This window comes from Chrysochloris asiatica, unplaced genomic scaffold, assembly GCF_000296735.1.
Source record: "Chrysochloris asiatica unplaced genomic scaffold, ChrAsi1.0 scaffold00010, whole genome shotgun sequence".
NCBI classification, from domain to species: Eukaryota; Metazoa; Chordata; class Mammalia; order Afrosoricida; family Chrysochloridae; genus Chrysochloris; species Chrysochloris asiatica.
The window spans coordinates 86,927-103,942 of record NW_006408528.1 but is presented as its reverse complement, the minus strand read 5'-3'; the positions used below and the strand labels follow the sequence as shown (position 1 = coordinate 103,942).

The 17,016-nt window shown below is 35.4% G+C and overlaps 1 protein-coding gene across 1 annotated transcript in view; it reads right to left on the bottom strand.

Annotated features, from left to right (window-relative positions):
• LOC102831536 (diacylglycerol kinase beta-like) overlaps positions 1 to 17,016 on the bottom strand; it is a 585,403-nt gene that overhangs the window by 487,428 nt on the left and 80,959 nt on the right. The gene's annotated exons all lie outside the window — the stretch shown is intronic.

Below are 17,016 nucleotides of genomic sequence, written 5' to 3'. Positions count from 1 at the left end.
ATACTCTATGGTTTCTTTTCCTTAAAATATATTGTTGTTATACAAGAATATACCTTATCACCTTTTGTTGTTGTTAGATGCCATTGAGTTCATTTTTACTCATACTGACTCCATGAGACACAGCAGGACTATTTAATACTGTGTTCTAGGCTATAACATTATGGGGGCAGATTGCAAGGTCCTTCTCCAGATAAGCTTCTGGGTGGAGTTAAAGTGCCAACCATTTGATTAGCAGTCAAATACTTAACTAGTGCACCACCAGGGTTTCTTCCTGACTGGCTAAAAAGTTGGAAAATCAAAATGGTTCAGGTTTACTGGTCTAGTAGTTTTCAAATCCAATCACAGTTGCTTTTTTTTTCTCATTCTCACTGATCTGGAGAAAGACTTTGCAATCTTCCTCCATAATATTAATCCTAGAACACAATATTAAAAAGTTCTACTCTGTCACATGGAGTCAGTATGAGTAGAAATGAACTCAATGACATGTAACAATCACAAAAGTAAACCAGGATGGTGATGAGGTATATACTCCTATAACAATATATATATAGTTACATAGTTATTAGTTATCTATATATTGTTATATGTATATATATATATAAACAGTATTTTTTTTTTTTAGTAAATGCATTCTATTTTAAAATATGAAGCTGCTCTACTGTAGTATATGGTTATAGAAAAGAATCTGAATATTATGTTATTTCTGGTATATTATACAGTATGATCATTAATTAATTTTTTAAATCATGTATTTCATCTTTGTTCCTAATTGCTTCAAAACAGTTGATATAGTTTATAATAAAATGGACACATGAAGGAGACAAGTTAAACAAAAACACAGGAATATCAATTAAGCACTTGTTGTTGGTAAGTACTGTGGAGTCGGTTCCGACTCATAGTGACCCTGCATATTAAGCACTAGGAATGAATAATTAATATGCATCATTCCACAGAAAATAAATTATTGAATTAATATCTACTTTAATTATTTGTTTTTGCTAACTTATATAGCTGAGAATAAAAATATACTTTATGTAATCTAACTTGTTTTTCAAGTCTGTATTGTTGCAAAAACAAACGTCTTACTTTCTGAAGCAACATAAACAGGGCAGAGAGAGAGAACACAGGACAGAAGAGGCAGGAGGAGAAGAGAGGAGAAAGAAACTAAAACAAAAATGCCGACATTCAAATAGACTGAACTTTTACTAATAAGAAACATAAAATACCAAATAGCCAGAGATAAACTTATTATTAACTGGACTTTCAAGAGACCTGAGCAGTGTGTTGTGCAGTAAAGAATGGGTAAAAAGAAAAACTAGTGAGAACACTGAAATGGCTTCCTATTGGGCTAACTGGGCTGGGCCACAAAGACTGAGCTGGCATTACTGACTGCAGGATTGAGAAGCAACAATGACAGCAGGTGTTCATTTGGATGAGAATTCAGATGAATTCCCATGAGACCCTGTCTCTTTGGCATAACACCAAGGGGCTTAAAAGAGAATTGCTAAATACTGAAAACTTATCCACAAGTCATATTTCAGAGATACTAAGAATTCTGTAGAAAGAGAAGAAATTAAAAGGTAAAATGGGTTTTTTGTTTTTACAAATTTTACCCTTTGTGCTTCTTACATATTATACTTCCTTTCTAGAGAACAGAAATTAAATCTGTCTCACTTCCATACTTAAGAGTCACTAAATTGCAGAATTTTGAAATATGTACTTGCTGACTCTCACAGTGACTTTATTTCCTGACTTATAAACTTTAAAAAAAGTTTAATTTAAAAATAAAACCATTTCTAAAAAGTAAAAATAAGATAGATGTATCTTTATTAAAGAAAAAAAATTAACTTGATTATGTAATTAACTGAATAGACCTTTTTTAAAAAAGAAAGTATTATTTCTTGATATATATTCACTTTCTGTGTCATTGGTGTATTTCTGAGCAGTGTTGTTCTTTTCCCACTGAATAATCAAAGTTATGTTTTGGGTTATTAATTTGAAAATTTGATTACTTTCTGTGAAACATAGCATTTTAAATTGAGAAAATACACACATATTTGTTGAGATAGCTGGGCCTACAGAAGATTATTCAAAGTGTAGGGTACTATCATTACAAAATTTTTTATTGCAATGCAAAATTCATTGTTACAGGTATTATTTTTGCTTCTGTTCTGAAAAACTTTAACAAATGCTTTCATAAAATTTATCAAATTAATTGTTTGATTTTTGACTATATGGCCATTTCACCAAACTTAATGCTTTCTCTTAACACACCAACCACTAAAGCCAGTGAGGATGAAATAGAAGAATTGAACAAGCTTCTTCAACCTGAAATTGATCAAACATGCAATCAAGATATATTGATAATCACTGGTGATTGAATGCAACGGTTGGAAACAAAGAGGAAGGATCAGTAGTTGGAAAATATGGCCTTGGTGATAGAAATGATGGTGTCGATCACATGACAGAATTCTGCAAAATCAATGATTTGTTCATTTTGAATACCATTTTTAAACAGCATAAGAGATGACTAAACACATAGATCTCACCAGATGGAATACATAGAAATCAAATTGACCACTTCTGTGGAAACAGACAATGGAAAAGCTCCATATCATCAGCCCAAACAAGGCCAGGGGCAGATTGTAGAACAGACCAATCAATTGCTCATATGCAAACTCAGATTGAAGGTGAAGAAAATGAAAACAAATCCACGAGAGCCACAATATGACCTTGACAAAATAAGACCTTGAATATACCCCACCTGAATTTAGAGATCATCTGAAGAACAGATTTGATACATTAAACACTGAAGACCGAAGACCAGAAGAGTTGTGCGATGGCATCAAAAACATCATACAAGAAGAAAGCACAAAGTCATTAAGAAGACAAGAAAGAAGGAAAACACAAAAATGGATAACAGAAGAGACTCTGAAACTTGCTCGTCAACATAGGGATCCTAAAGCAAATGGAAGAAATGAGGAGGTGCAAGAGCTGAACAGAAAATTTCAAAGGTTAGCTTGAAAAGACAAAGTCAAATATTACAACAGAATGTGTAAAGATTTGGAGTTTAGAAAACCAAAATGGAAGAATATGCTCAGCATTTCTCAAGCTGGGGTAACTGAAGAAAAAATTCAAGCCTCATCTTTTATTATTGAAGGATTCTCTGGGCAAATTATTGAATGATGAAAAAGGCATCAAAAGAAGATGGAAGGAATACACAGAGTCACTATACCAAAAGGAAATGGTCGATGTTCAACTGTTTCAAGAGGTAGCATATGATCAAGAACCAATGTTACTGAACGAAGAAGTCCAAGGTGCATTGAAGAAATTGGCAAAGAACAAGGCACTGTGACTTGGTGGAATAAAAGTTGAAAGTTTTCAACAAAGTAAGGCGGCACTGGAGGCACTCATTCATCTATGCCAAGAAATTTGGAAGTCAGCTATCTGGACAACTGATTGGAAGAGATCTGTATTTATGACCATTCCAAAGAGAGGTTACCAAACAGAATGTGGAAATTATTGGACAATATCTTTTACATCCATGTGAGTAAAGTTTTACTAAAGGTAATACAGAAACAGTTGCAACCATACATTGATAGAGAACTTCCAGAGGTTCAAGCTGGATTCAGAGGAGGACATGGAAAGGGGGATAACATTGCTGATGTCAGATGTACCTTGGCTGAATCAGATAATACCAGAAAGATGTTTACCTGTGCTTTATTGACTGTGAAAAGGCCTTTGATTGGATCATGACAAGCTAAGGACAACATTGTGATGTATGAGTATTCTGGAACAAATAATTGTATTCATGAAGAACCATACTTATTCAATCTGTATGCTGAGCAAATAATGAGAGACTCTGGGTTGGTTACATGAAGAAAACTATGTCATCAGCATTGGAGGAAGACTCATTAACAACCTGTGATATGCAGATGAGATAATCTTGGTTGTTGAAAGTGAAGAGGATTTAAAATACTTACTGATGAAGATCAAAGAACATAGTCTTCGGTATGAATCGCATCTCAATGTAAAGAAAACAAAAATCCTCACCATTGGACCAATAAACTACATTCTTATCAATGGAGAAAACATTGAAGTTTTCAAAGACTTCGTTTTTCTTGTATCCACTATCAACACTCATGGAAGCAGCAGCCAAGAAATCAAATGATGGATTGCATTAGGCAAGTCTGCTGCACAAGTCCTTTTTATAGTGTTGAAGAGCAAAGATGTCAGCCTGAAGACTAAGGTGTGCCTGACCCAAGCCATAGTATTTTCAATAACCTCATATGCATGCAACAGTTGGATAGTGAATAAGGAAGATCGGAGAATTTATGCATTTGAATTATGGTATTGGTGGAAGATATTGAAAGTTCATGGACTGCCAAAAGAACAAACAGATTTCTGTTCCAAGAAGTACAGCCAAAGTGCTCCTTGAAGGCCAGGATGGCCAGACTTTTTCTTTCATACTTCGGCTATATTGTCAGGAGTGACCAGTCACTGGAGAGGGATATCATGTTTGGTAAGGTGAAGGATCAGAGAAAAAGAGGAAGACCCCCAATGAGCTGGACTGGCAAAGTGGCAGCATCAGTGGGCTCAAGCAACAATTGTGAGGTATACCAGGACCAGGAAATGTTTCGTTCTGTTGTGCATAGGGTCGATTGCACCTAACAACAATGCTTTCTCACATTTATTCTGTTCCAGGAAAGAATGTAAATTGAGCCAATTTAAAAATGAATATGAATTATTTCAAAGTACAATCACAGAATTTCAACATTAAATTCTGCACACGTTTGGATAGGAAAATCACAATGTTTTCTTATTTGGGAGGATTTCCCCCCCAATATTGCAATTTACTTACAGGTCTCAAATTGTGTTTCCATTTTGATGTTTAATGTTGAGATTTAAAAAAGCTTTACAAAATAAAAAAGACTTTCCACTTGCTTTTTTTTTTTTTTTTTTTCATTTTTGGAAATACTATTTACATACAATAACATTCTTCAATTTAATTCAAACTGAATTCAATGAATTTTGATAAAGGTATACAATATCCTGCACAATCATTATACAGAATATTTCCATCATTCCACAAGGTACCCTAGTGACCTTTGCATTTATGTACTTTACGCATATCTGTTTTCCTCTCACTTCTGAAAACCACTGATAAACTTTTTGCTACAAAATTTTGCATTTCCTAAAATTTCACATGAATTGTATTAAAAGCAGTCTTTTGTGTCTGACTTCTTGTATTGATATTTTTTCAGATTCAGTCATTTGTTCTAGTATTAGTACAGAAGGTCCCTACGTTCTGAATGTAAACTTGCAGACAACTCTTACTTGCTCTTTTGTTTCGTTGTCATTGCTAAATGCCATGGAGTCAGTTCTGACTCTATATAGTTTCCAAGGAGCAATTGGTGGATTTGAATTGCCAAATTTGCTGTAAGTAGTCCAATGCTTACTCTACAGTGCCACACCAGTACTCCACTTGCCTCTTAATTTTATGTAAATTTGCCCTCACTTTGAAAAGATTGACACAATCCACATTACAATGTCTTCATCAAAATCACCTTCACTTGCTTCAAGTGCAGCTTTTAAATTATTGGAAAGACTTTGAGTCTTTTCTTGCACTAACCAAACCAAAGCCAAATTCATTGTCATTCAATTGATTCCAAATCATATTGTTGTTAGTGTTGGCAAATTGACTGACATGATACCTCTATGCACAGCAAAACGAAACACAGATCAGTCCTGCACCATCCTTACAATTGTTATATTTGAGCCCATTGTTGTATCCACTGTGTCACTCAATCTCTTTAAGACACCTCTTCTTTTTTTCTGATGCTGATGCCCTCTTTTACCAAGCATGGTGTCCCTTCTGATAACTATCCAAAGTTGTAAGGGGCATCTGGCTATACTTCCTCAAAAACAGATTAGTTTGTTTTTCTGGCAGTCTATTGAACTTTAATCTTCAACTCATAGGACCTTATACAGGGTTTCAACATAGTAATGTTTACAGGAGTAGTCTCGGCATTCTCCCTTGGAGACGCAGGTAGGTTTGAACCTTCAACCTATGGTTAACAGCTAAATACCTAACCCATAGCACTTTCTTTCTTACATGAAAATAAGGCTAAATAAGCTCTGTATACACCTGTTTGACTTAGCTACAAATTCCATTTAAAGACACACTTAGGAATGAATCTTATTGGTGACCTGGGACTGCCTATAATTTTTTTTCTTTTTAATGGGAAATAGTATTCATTGAATGAGTCATCAGAAATAGTTTATCTCTTCATTAATTAATAAAATTTGTTTGTTGTTGGTTTTGTTTTTAAATAAATCTGATTGTACATTTGAGCACAATTCTTTGTATTGTTGTTGTTAAGTGCCATTGAGTTGGTCCTGACCCATGGCAACACCGTATAGGGTTTCCAAGGAGCAGCTGGTGAGTTTGAACCACTAACCTTGTGGTTAAAACCGACCTTGGGGTCAAGTGCTTATCCTACAGAGCCACCTGATATCTTTGGTAAATACTTATGAGTGGGATTTCTATATGGTTAAGTATGAGACATCCTGGTGACACATGTTTAAATCACTTAGCTGCTAACCAAAATGTCGGCAGGTGGAACCCACCAGTTACTTCAAGGGAGAAACATATTACTGATTGGTTCCATTAGATTTAGCCTTAGAAATCTTATGGGGGCTGTTCTACTAGTCCTATAGGATAGACACAACTCGATAGCAGTGGATTTGGTTTTGGTTTGTTTTACAGTAACATGTATTTATATTTATAAGGAGCCCTGGTGGTGATGTTGAATAAGCATTAGATTGTTGGCAGTTATACTGTCTACAAGGTTGGCAGTTAGACCCAACAACTGTTTCACAGGCAAAAGACAAGGCTTTCTCCTCCCATAAAGATTTACAAACTTAGAAATCCTATTGTTGTTGTTTAGTGCCGTAGAGTCAGTTCTGACTCATAGCGTTCCTTTATAGGGCTTCCAAGGAACAGCTGGTGGGTTTGAACTGCCAACTTTGTGGTTCACAGTCCAGTGCTGGTCTCTATAAATCAGCACAGGGTCGCTATAAATCAGAATCACTAGATTACAGTGGGGTTGATTTGGTTTATGTGTTTAACATCACAGGAAATTAAGTAGTTTTCAAAGTAGTTATACAATTTGCCCTGGTGTGCACTGTAGGATAAGCACTGGACTGCAAACTGCAAGCTTGACCATTCTTACCCTCCTGCTGCTTTTGGAAATCCTATACAGGGTCTCTATGAGTTGGAATCTTCATATTTCCAGCAACACTTCTCATTCATACCGATACTTGGTAGTCTTTTAAATTCTACCGAGTTTAATGAATGTGTGATGGCATTGGGTTGCTTGAGTCCCAACCCAAGTAAGTTAGTATGATATGCTTATGGAGGGATCAAACTATCAAACTTGGATATCTGATACTCAGCAGATTCTCCCAGTTCTAGCACAATTTGTTCTACAAATTGGAACATCAGTGAAAAAGAGGAAGATTACCAATAAAATGACTTGACATAGTTGCAGCAATGATGAGCTCAAATGTAACAATTTTGAAGATGGCACAAGAACAGGCAGTGTTTTGTTCAGTTGTACATAGGGTCTCTCTATGAGTTGGAATCTTGATGGCAGCTAACAACAACGTATCTCTTAGCATATTTTCTCAGACTTGCTACCAAACATTCCAAAATAGCAACAAGTTCTTTACCTCTGCTTCCCTGGAGTTGCATATTTATTCCCCATATGCATTTCCATGCAAGTCTTAAGGTTTTCAAAGATGGAATCTTCTTTTATTTACATTCCTCAGAAAATATCTAGTCCACCTAAAAGAGATTTGAGCTTTGGGCTTTGAGCTCTTTAATTTTGATCTTCTTCAATATTTAACTTGTGCTTCCAATAAAAATAAGTAAAATTTTCAAAGGATAAGAAGTACATAAACTAAAGAGTAAAAGCTCCACATTTGCCTATGTCTAATTCCTAGATGTAAGAATGAGAATGGTTTTTCATGTCTCTTTTTGAAATAGTTTATATCTATACAAGTATATATACATATATATATACATATGTAAATATATGCACATATGTATATTTACAAAAATGGGTTCACACTATACAAGCTGTGCTAAAACTTGTTTTTTTCACTTATCAATATAACTCAGATATCTTGCAATATCAGTAAATAGATATTTTGCTGAAGTTTTCAATTCTGAGCCCTTTAAAAAGTATTACTTTCCATGGATGTACATCATTTAACTACTTTCCTACTAGCAGTGGTTTGGTTAAATTTAATGTTTTGTTACCAAAAGAGATTTTTGGTAATAACATTTCTGTTCCTGTATGTATTTACATCTGTGAATATATTTTATGCTTAATTATTAGAAATGAAATATTTGGAAAACACTGCATATGCATCTTATAGTTTGAGAAAAAATTTTCCAAGAGTTTACACACAACTTTATACTCCCACTGACAGTGTCTAACTGCCCCTGACAATATCTAACTGCCCCTGACAATGTCTAACTGCCCCTGACAATGTTTAACTGCCCCCTCAAATCATCCCTTTGGATTAGAAGTAATAGCACTTGAATTTTCATGTAATTTCAGTAATTCTGCAGATCAAGTATGGTTTTCTATGAATATATAGAGGAATGAATGGGATAAATCACTATTTCGCAATTATTTTTGTGAAAAGTTTTACTCTATTATGTTTTCTCTCATTAAAAACACAAAATGTTCTATTTGTATAGTATTTGTGATTTCTAAAGAATTTTCTGATTCATTGTATATATGGCCTCCTTAATTTTGACGTATTTGACAATTTTTGACAGAAATATGGCAGACACCTAATCCAGAAATAGGGTTTGCTTGATATTTGTTGTTGTTATTGTTGTTAGGTGCCTTTGTGTCAGTTCCAAACCATAATGACCCCTATGTGCAACTGAACAAAACACCACCTGGTCTGCAGCCATCCTCACAATTGCTGCTATGCTTGAGCCCATTGCTGCTGCCACTATGCCAATATATCTCATTGGGGGGTCTTTCTCTTTTTTGCTGACCCCCCACTTTACCAAGCATGATGTCCTTCTCCAAGGACTGGTCCCTTCTGATAATATGTCCTAAGTAGGAGAGATGAAGTCTGGTCATCTGGCTGGTAAGGTGCATTCTGGTTATACTTCTTCCACCACACATTTGTTTATTCTTCTGGTAACTTTAATATTGTTCTCCAACACCACAATGCAAATGCATAAATTAATTCTTCTATGGTCTTCTTTATTCATTGTCTAAGTCTCCTATGCATGAGGCTATTGAAAATATCATGGATTGGGTCAGGTGCACTTTAGTGCTGAAACTGACATCTTTAGACACTTTAAAGAGGTCTTGTGTAGCAGATTTTCCTAATGCAATACATAGTTTTGATTTCTTTACAGTTACTTCCACAAGTGTTGATGGTGCATCCACGCAAAATGAAGTCTTAGATAATTTCAATCTTTTCTCCATTTATCATGATGCTATTTATTGATCCAATGGTGAGGACTTTCATTTTCTTTACATTAAGATGCAATCCATGCTGAAGGATGTGGCCTTTGATTTTTCATCAGTAAGTATTTAAAATACTAAGTATGTATTATGAATACTTTGCTTGATATCAAGAAGAGTGGTGCTTGATATGAATTTTGATGATGTACAATTCCTGTTCTTTTCTTATGGTATTGTAAGTTTGTTTGCAGTTCATTATATTAGCACTCAATATTACCATTAATGACAAATACTGTTGTTGTTAAGTGCTGTCCAGTTCTGACTCATAGTGACCCCATTATAGGATTTTGGAGGAGCAGCTGGTGAGTTTGAACTGCTGATTTTGTGGTTCAAACTGACCTTGCCGTCTATTTCTTATCTTATAGTGCCACACAGGACTTCAAAACGACAAATACTACTCAAAAAATAAGAAGCTAATTCTGGTGTCCATAATTATATTTTAAATTATTGGCAAGTGACATTTAATTAAATATGCAATTATTAAGGACCACTAGAAGACAAAAAATGTTGTGGATTCGTTCTCACAAAATACTAAAAAGCATTTGTGTTAACTTGTTTTTCTCAGGAATAAATATGTTTCATTTATCTTTCATATAATCATTGTCTTTAAAGAGAATAAAATCAGTAAAGCATTAGCTTGAGAGTATAACCAGAGCTTTATAATTTATGTAAATTAAGTTAAACTAACTTGAGTGTCCTGGTGTGGCATATTGGAATATAAGAACTTGCCTGCTCACCACAAGGTAAACCATTTAAACTCACCAGTCTCTCTTCAGAAACCCTATAAAGCGTTGCAATGAGTTGGAATGGTCTTGACTGCACATAACAACAATGCCAACTTGAGTGTAAAACCCTTCAATAATAAAGTTTCATACATAGTTGATACAAAGAGCATCATAAAAAGTTACTGCAGATTTGTACATCCATTAGTATGTTGAAGTGCTGGTGTGGTGCTATAGGACAAGCACTCAATCCCAAGGTCACTTTCAACCACAGGTTGGTGGTTCAAACCTACCAGCTTCTCCTCAGAAATCCTATATATGGTTGTTTTGGGTTGGAACTGACTAGACAGCACTTAACAACTACAATAACAAAGCTAGCATTTGAAATAGAATAAAGGTCCATGGCATTACTCTTTTAAGTGATTAATACTATTAAGTGAATTTACCAAAGAAAATTATTTTGCATCTAATGCAATATGAAAATTAAAATATATTCTGTTGTAATTATGATAAGCATTAGAACAAAATTTAAATTTTAAGAAAAAAGTGCTCTTGTTAGTTTTAACTTATACAACTCAATGTAGGATTATAATCAGTCTATTGAGACCTTTCCTGTGCATAAATGGTTTGAACAGGCTTTATGTGCTGGAGGAAGATACAGTTTCAGGGGAGAGGGGAAGCTATATACAAAGGTAATGGCTAAAGTTGAAATCCCTGAGAAAAAATCCAAAAGAACCAGAATAGAACATGCATTAAACATTACTTTTGGAAGAAATAAACTACTTGTTTGTTTTTCCAGTCTAAAAGTAAAGGTCTAGTTTTTTTCAGGAACAAACAGGGTGCATTTGGATTTGTTTGAAGATATGTAAGCAGAGCTGTCACATTTATTAATGCAACTCAAATTATGGAAATGAACAAAATAAATGAATATTAGAAACGATGTTTTAATCTGTATCTCAAGAAAATCATGCATTCCCTATTAAATATTCCTGGGTAGTTCATGATGTTGTTGTTGTTAAACGCCTATGAGTTGATTGCAACTCATAGGGATCCTGTATGGGGTTTTCAAAGAGCACTGGTGGGTTTAGACTACCAAACTTGAGTTTAGCAGTCCAGTGCTTATCCTGCAGCCCCATGCACTAAACCATCTAAATTACCATCCAAATGCCATTCTTGGGCAGTTAGGTACACATGATTCAAAACTGTATTTTCTACAAACTATTTATCAGAGTAGTGAATTTATTAAGACATACAAGTTATAAATGCTATGAATGCAACTCTGTGATAGATCATAAATAGTTAACACACGTGGACAAACATGTTCCCCTCCACCATTTAACCAATTAATTTCTTTTTCATGTACTGTCTGCTGAGAAAAGAAAGCTCAGAAGCCTTGTGGACTAATTCTCCAGAGAAAATCTGTAAGAGAAAGCACTGCAGTTCTGAGAGGGCTACTTACTGAGAGGAAATAAAAATTTATTGAGTGTGGTGCTGTGGGTTAATGTGCCAGACTGCAAAACCATTTGAACTGCAAGGTCGGCGGTTCAAACTCACCAACTTCTCCTTGGAAACCCTATACGGGGTTGCTATGGGTCACAATCGACTCAACGGCACTTAAAAACAATAACAACAACAACATTGTGGGCTACATTGTGACAAAAGGAAGAAAGATCAAGCTGGACAAAACAGAAGGAACACCACAGAGTTCTGTTCAAGTTGAAGAGTTTAGAGGTGAGAGCTTGGGATGAACAGACAATGCTAATATAAGGTGTTATGTCGGGGGATACTATTAACACAAATTAAAGGTTCTGTTTGACTTATTCTTTTAATGCAACTTTGCTCCAATATAGGACTTCAAAGGTTATGTCTTTATAAATAAGCAGTTCAGTTTCTTTTTTTTTTTTTCTTTTACACTTCTGAAATTCTTATAACTGTTATTCTGTGAAATCTTCCTTCTGTGATCATTTATTTTTTTTTTCACGATAAAATTTCCTAGAGGAAAAAGAACATAAAAATATTCTCCTTAGAATAGCATCAAGTATTTATAACTTATGGTTCTAGAGAAGCTAATCAATTTCTCTTGACAAATATGTGAACTTTTTAGCAAAATGCCAGAATTGAAAATACAGTTTTCTACAATTGAAGACTTGGTATTTCCAGTTTACTCTTTCATTGATGGCATCTTACTGTGTGTGCCCTGAATTTGGTTCTGGATCTTCTTAAGCCCTCTACATATCCAAGCGTTGACTTTTCAGACATTTTAGACATTCAAGGTAGGTGGTTCAAACCAACAAGTTACTGCTCAGAAACCCTATTCAAAGTCTCTCTGAGTCAGAAAGAACTCCACTGCAATTAACAACAATATAACAGAGGTTCTCTTCCTACTTTCGGAGATCAGTCCCTTCATCTGTGTTTGGATCCTATCCTTGCTTAAGTTCGCAGGAACTACCTTCTTTCAGGAACATATATTCTTCTCCACTTACACTTCCACGTTTTTTGCTATTGCTGTTAAGTACCATGGAGTTAGTTCCAACTCATAGCGACCCTGTTAGAGTTTTCATGAAGTGGCTGGTGAGTCTGAACTGCTGATCTTGTGTTTAGCAGTCCAGTGCTTATCCTACAGCACCACCAGGACTCCACTTCCTCTCTCTTAGGCTCTTACTTTTTAAACTCAAATTGAGTCCTGGTGTGGTGCTGTGGGTTAATGCACCAGACTGCAAAGCCATTTGAACTGCTAGGTTGGCAGTTCAAGCTCACCAGCTGCTCCCCTGAAACCTTAAATAGGGTCGCTATGTGTTGGAACTGCCTCAATGGCACTTAACAACAACAATAATTCAAGCAAATTTCCCTTAAGGTCATTTGCCTTTAAGATGCCCATATTTTTTTAATCTGCTTCTCACTCTAACTTCTTAAAACTATTGATTAAAATTTCTATCTTTACTTCCTCATTTCACTACCACTTACTAATTAACCCACTTCATTTTGGCTTTCTCCTTAACTAGCTAAAAGTATTGACTAGGATTCCTCTACTCTTTCTCACTCCCTATTCCACTATAAATTATGTTCTAGATGTCTCGGCAATATTTTCTTATCCTTTTTATTGAAATATTCTTTTACCTTCATTTGGTCAGAGCAATTTGGTTTCCAACCTATTTTTCAGGATATTCACTCATTATTTATCTGGCATGCTACTCACCTTCTACTTGACTATAATAACAGCCTTCCTTAGGGGGCTGGTCTCAAAACTCTTTTCCTCTAACTATACTTCTTATTTATGGTAACTTCCCTTTCTAAGTTTCTAACATATTTTTAAAATTATGAGTCTCAGACCACATATTTGAGTCTCCCAGAAATAAATAAAAGTCACCATGCACAAAACCAGATGATCTGTCAACATCATCCACCTTTGCACAAATTAGAAACCCAAGATTTTTTACTTTTTTTTTTTTTTAACTTTCTATCTCACTTTAAATTACTAAAGGAACCCCGGTAGCGTAGTAGATTAGGCATTGGGTCACAAACTGCAAAGTCAGCAGTTCAAACTTACCAGTTATTCCATAGGAGTCCTGAGGTGGAGCTGTAGGATAAACATTGGACTGCTAACCTCAAGGTCAGTGGTTCAAACCCACCAGCTCCTCCTCAGAAACTTTAAACAGGGCTGCTGTGGTAGTGTAGTGGTTACGAGTTAGGCTGCTAACCTCAAGGTCAGCAGTTTGAAACTAGCAGTCATTCTGGACAACAAAGATGAGGCTTTCCATTCCCATACAGACTTACAGCCTCAGAAATCCTACACAGGGTTGCTATGATTTAGAACTGACTGCATGGCATACCATCAACCAACCAACATGAGTCGGAACCAATTCAATGGCACTTAACAACAAGTCCAATACGGAGTCTTGGTATAGTGCTGTAGGATATGCAGTGGATTGTTAACCACAAGGTCAATGATTCAGACTCACCAGGCACTTTTCAGAAACGTGATTCAGGGTCGCTCTGAGTAAGAACTGACTTGATGCACTCAAACAGAATGACTACCATAAAGATGTACACTCTCAGAAACTCTAGGGAGCAGGTCTATTCTGTTCTATAAGGTAGCTAGGAGTCAGAATCAACTTGATAGCAGTGGGTGGTGTGGGTTTAATCACTAAGACCCACTGATTCTATTTTATATGTATATATATTCCTTTCACTTTTTTCTCTCTATCACCAATGTCACTATGCTTGCCTTAGTCCAAAGAACAGCTACAGGTTAAAGTCATAGAATCAAATAAGTTCTTTCCACCTTCAATCATGTTCACTTTAAGTCTGATCATGCCTGTCCCCTGCACATGGTCTTTGTTGGCTCCCAATAATTTACAGAATGAGATTGAGTCAAAAATTGTCTGCATTCTGGCTGTAGAATTTATTCAAATCAACTTTTAGAAAAAACAAATACAGCATTTTTTTGGACTTAATCTTCTTGCTTTTCAACACACTTTGTCCATCTGTAAACAAGCTTTCTTGTTCCCTCATTAAAACTATGTTTTAGGCTGAGCTGCTTCTTCATCAAAGGTGAATCTTCATCTTTGAAGGGCTGTTTTCAGAGAACCAAACAGGTGAAAGTCTAATGGAGCAAGATAGGAATATAGGGAGGATGTTTTAATACCTTAAAATGAAGTTTTTGCAGCATGTGAACAGTGTGGGCAGACATATGCAGATGTGCATTTTCATGCAAGGTCACAAGCCCTTGGATAGAGGTTCTTTGCATTTAATCTGAAATTTAGGCTTCAGTTCTTCAGTGAGCATCTCATTGTAAAGAGCACTGTGGATTTTTTATCCTTTGTCCTGACAGTGTTCCAATACCAGCTCTTGAGAATCCTAGTAAAGCATCAATTTTCCAGCTGATGGTTAACTTTTGAACTTTTTCTTCATCAGTGATTGAGATGGTTTTCATTCCATAGTCTGCCATTTACCCTCATGCTCGCAGTGATGAATCCATGTCTTGTCACTACTAATGACTTTTATTTTCAGAAACTTTTACCTTCCTTCAAAGTATTGGTCCCAGTACTGTTTACAGATGTCCAAATGCTTCTGTTTATGCTCCTCCATGGGTGAGGTGTTTCTGTTTCCATTTTGCACAAAGTTTTCAAAACCCAAGTCTGTCGTAGTTAATTTCATAGGCAGAGCATGGTTGATTTGCAAATGGTATGCATATAATCCACTGTTACTCTATTAGACAGAATCATTTCATGTACATGTTCAATGTTGTCAGTATCTGTGGACATCGATGGGTGTTTTAATATAAACAGAATGCAGATAATTTTTTCTTTTTATGCGTTGTTCCGAGCCCACTATAGAAAGTCCTCTATTGTTCTATTTAGTCTCAGCTTCTGCTACCCATACATCTAACATTACTATTCATTCTAAAATCTAGTTTTTTAAACATCTCTTGGTAGTTTCCTATTTATTTACATATTCCACCAACAATTACTGATTGAGTGTTGATTTGGGATCCAGAAACTCTATTTGATATAGTGATTAACAAGGCAAACATCACTACTCTTCAGAATTTTTAGTTTAACAATTAAACTAAATTATTCAACTAAACAGTAAATTAAAAATAAATTACAATAACTTAAAATGTTCTATAGTAGTAGTTGGTTGTGTGTTGTGAAGTCAGTTCTGACTTATAGCAACCCTATTTAGGGGTTCCAAGACTGTAAATCTTTGCTGAAGCAGAAGCTCTTAATTCTTTCCTGCAAAGTGACTGGTGAATTGATTCATACTGCAGACCTTGCAGTTTACACACAGTCCACTATGGTCCACTATGCCATCAGAGTTCCTTAAAATTCTCTAGAGTAAAGAGGTAGAAAAGCACTATGGAGTAGTGGGTTAGGGAAGACTTTACAGAGAGAGAAAGTGAGTGGTCTTTCTACTACCTAGGAGATACTACTTAGGAGAAAAAACTGATTATTAAAGTATGAGGCAGATGGAGCTCCATAGAATAAGCACTGGGGTGCATACCACAGGATCGGCATCAGTCACTCTGTGGGAGAAAGATGAGGCTTACTGCTCCAGCAAAGATTTAAAGCCTTGAAACCTCTATGCAGAGTCACAATGAGTCTGAACTGACTCAATAGCATTTAACAACAATGACACCAGAAGGCAGCTGGAACAATGTATTTTAAAGATAGAAACAAAGAAGCAGAGAGAAAGTGAGTATGGTTAGGAAGGGAGATAAATGAAAATGAACAGAAAAGACTAGCAATGGTGTTAAAAGATGGGACTTGATTCCAGGAACAAAACATCATAAAATGTTTTAAACAAGACATCATATGTGCATCTTAGAGAATTCTCTTGGACATTTTATAGATTTTTTTTTTTTTGAGGGGGGATGAAAATTGAATAGAAACTAAGGGGTAAATTAGATTAATAATAGTAATATTGATGGAACTCATGGTAATCATTTGCAAAATTTTGTGAGGTAATAACTAGCATTGGTGATTGAAAGAACATTGATTAATTGATTGATTGATCATAACAGGGAGGAAGTAATAAAAAAATAACTTCCTGGTTTTGGGCTTCAGTGATTGGATGGATACTGGTGTCTCCAATTGAGAAAGAGGGGGGGGAGAAAGGGAAATGCAGAAAAAAATGACAAGGTCCTCTTTAAGTATCCTGAAACCTTTTGTTGTTAATCTTTATTGAAATGTAACATATAGTAAATAAATGAACAAAAAGAACAAGGACAC